The sequence below is a fragment of the Hyperolius riggenbachi genome, chromosome 3 (assembly GCF_040937935.1).
Source record: "Hyperolius riggenbachi isolate aHypRig1 chromosome 3, aHypRig1.pri, whole genome shotgun sequence".
Taxonomy (NCBI): domain Eukaryota; kingdom Metazoa; phylum Chordata; class Amphibia; order Anura; family Hyperoliidae; genus Hyperolius; species Hyperolius riggenbachi.
Window position 1 is genome coordinate 452,782,554 of NC_090648.1, and position 3,373 is coordinate 452,785,926.

Genomic DNA, 3,373 nt, shown 5'->3' on the forward strand with positions numbered 1-3,373 from the left:
CTCCCAGAGATCTATGATTGAGGGCAGGTAACTGAGACAATTTATTGAGGTGCACGGGTATATTACTCAGCCTTTACAGCAAAGTCCCTGTTATCCAGAACTCAGGCAACAGGAAGTCTCCACTAACCCGGCATGCCTGATGGATAAAGGGAAATGTAGTTTTGGGGGGGGGGCAGGTTTGGAGGCATTTTAAATACTTACAGAGCCTCCAGCGATGTCTAGCAGCCTTTCACCGTGCATGGAAGGCAGTGTGTCACCTGACCCGATGCAGGTCAGGTGACACACCGACTTGCATGCACAAGAGGATGCTGGAAAGCTGCTAGCAGCTGCAGAAAGGCTGATAGATGTCTGGTGCCGTATATTGGGGACTCTGCTGTATATTGACCTGGGGTGAAATCAGGGATGGGGAGAGGTCAAGTAGTCTTCTAGTGGGTTCTTTAACCACTTGAGGACCCACCCTTTACCCCCCCTTAAGGACCAGCGCTGTCTTAGCTGATATGTGCTGGGTGGGCTCTGCAGCCCCCAGCACAGATCAGCGTGCAGGAGGAGCGACCAGATCGCCCCCCTTTTTTCCCCACTAGGGGGATGATGTGCTGGGGGGGTCTGATCGCTCCTGCCTGCCGGGTGTTGCGGGGGGGGCACCTCAAAGCCCCCCTCCGCGGCGAAATCCTCCCCCTCCCTCTCCTACCTGGCCCCCCCTGGAGATCCGGGCTGCACAGGACGCTATCCGTCCTGTGCAGCCAGTGACAGGCTGTCTCCTGTCACATGGCGGCGATCCCCGGCCGCTGATTGGCCGGGGATCGCCGATCTGCCTTATGGCGCTGCTGCGCAGCAGCGCCGTACAATGTAAACAAAGCGGATTATTTCCGCTTGTGTTTACATTTAGCCTGCGAGCCGCCATCGGCGGCCCGCAGGCTATTCACGGAGCCCCCCGCCGTGAATTGACAGGAAGCAGCCGCTCGCACGAGCAGCTGCTTCCTGATTAATCAGCCTGCAGCTGGCGACGCAATACTGCGTCGCTGGTCCTGCAGCTGCCACTTTGCCGACGCACGGTATAAGCGTGCGGTCGGCAAGTGGTTAAAGAGAAACCAAGGTGGGCATATTTACCTCATTTATCACCACTCCTGTGGCCAGAAACCCTTTGGTTTCACTTTCAGTTACTCCTTGGGTCACGAAGCTGCAAGCTCTGCTCTGTGTGTCTCATCAAAGAGCAGAGTGCAGGGCGCCGGGGGAGAGGAAGAGCTGCCCAATGAGAGCTGGGGAAGGCACGTTAGGAATGCCCCCAGTGCGTGTATTGCAGGGGTGCCTCTCCTGCAAGGGACACCCCTTCTCCTCCAGTTTGCCGACAAGTTGTACGTCTGCCATTTCAGGGGGTGACAGCACAAGGGGGGGGGGGGACTAGGGGAAGTGGCGCATAGGGGGACACAGAAACATGTCATGGACTAGGGAACATGCCTCTGTGACCCATCTTCTCCTGCCTGTGCCGCCTCGGGTACAGATAAGGGCCGCGAATTCACCGCCTGTCAGCTGCTCCCATCCACTGACCGGGCACTTGCTAGCAGTCGACACAGGTGGTGTACAGGAGGCCCCCTTGTAGTTGCATTGTGGCATGAGGTAGTTTTCTTCGCTGCTGGGTAAAGCACGGTGTTACCGAACGCTGCCATTCGGTTGCATGTAACTGCAGCCGAATGGTGTTTGTGGCCGTCAGCCAGGCGGCTGAACTGAGTTCAGGCATTCGTGGAAGATTACACAAGGCAGCTGAGTAACTGTGGGAGTGCGGTTAGAATTACAAAACATGTAATGATTTATCTAACCTTTGTTGAAACTGCCACCTGCATTACAAAACCACAAACAGCTGCCAGGAAGTAAAGCGCCTCATGAAAACAGGAAGACTCAAAAAGCAGAACTTCTAGGCGTGTATAAAAGGCTAAAAAGAACCAAAAATCCCTCTTGCTAAAAATGCTACTGTATGTACAGTGCCGTAGAATTTTGCCTTCTTAAAATCAAAGGTATTTGGGATTATTCAGGTTGGAGTGAGCTCTGAGGTGTCCCACAATGCATCACTGCTGAATATGCAGATCATCTCTTTGTTGTCAGTGAAAGCTAAACACACCTCCAGAACTGCTGGAATGCAATGATGTGTCAGCTTGTTAACCTCTTTAGGTCCATAGGCTTACACCCCCCTAGTGACCAGGCTATTTTTTACAATTTAGGCCACTGCAGCTTTAAGGGCTCGCTGCAAGGCCGTACAACTCAGCACACAAGTGATTCCCCCCCCCCCCCCCTTTTCTGCCCACTAACAGAGGTTTCTGTTTGTGGGCTCCGATCACTGCTGAGTTGTTTGTTTGTTTCAGACTGGTTAAAGAGAACCCGAGGTGGGTTTGAAGAATATTATCTGCATACAGAGGCTGGATCTGCCTATACAGCCCAGCCTCTGTTGCTATCCCAAACCCCCCTAAGGTCGCCCTGCACTCTGCAATCCCTCATTAATCACAGCCATGCTGCTGACAAACAGCTTGTCAGAGCTGGCTGTGTTTATCTCTATAGTGTCAGTCTGCTGCTCTCCCCGCCTCCTGCAGAACTCCAGTCCCCGCCTGCATCCCTTCCCTCCCTGCTGATTGGAGGGAAGGGACGGGGGCAGAGACCGGAGCTATGCAGGAGGCGGGGGAGCAGCTGAGACTGACACTACAGATGTAAACACAGCCTCACAGCACGGCTGTGATTTATGAGGGATTGCAGAGTGCAGGGGGACCTTAGTGGGGTTTGGGATAGCAACAGAGGCTGGGCTGTATAGGCAGATCCAGCCTCTGTATGCAGATAACAGTCTTTAAACACACCTCGGGTTCTCTTTAATCCTCATCAGTGCATGGCATGGATTAATGTGGCTCTATGGGGTAGGATTTTAACACAAACTAATTTGACCAAAATGGGTCATTAAATTGACAGCAAAGCATTCCTCTCCTCAGTACCTGCTTATACCATGTTTACCTGAAAATAAGCCCTCTCCCTAAAATAAGCCCTAGCTGTATACTGGTAGGAAATCTGATGCTATGTTAATGAATGGAGAGGTGTGCTGTCTCTTACCGTAATTCCCTTGCGGCTGCGTTCCCCTCTGTTCTCCTGTAAACGGCTCCAGGATCCTAACATGGTCGGTGCCCTTTGACCCGGTGGCCGCACATGCACTGTATGCGGGGTCTGTTCCGTGACCACGCTCCCCTCTCGTCATAATCAATGTGCGCGCTGATGCGTCCCCGGCGTACATTGATTATGACAAGAGGAGAGCACTGTCATGGAGCCGACCCAGCATTTAGTAGCAGACACTTATAGCATTGTAGTTATTGATTAACTCAGAAAATTGGAAGAATACCGGTAC

General features: G+C 52.8%; 1 protein-coding gene across 19 annotated transcripts in view; it reads left to right on the forward strand.

Moving 5' to 3' along the window:
* DGKI (diacylglycerol kinase iota) overlaps window positions 1–3,373 on the forward strand; it is a 599,247-nt gene that overhangs the window by 518,968 nt on the left and 76,906 nt on the right. The gene's annotated exons all lie outside the window — the stretch shown is intronic.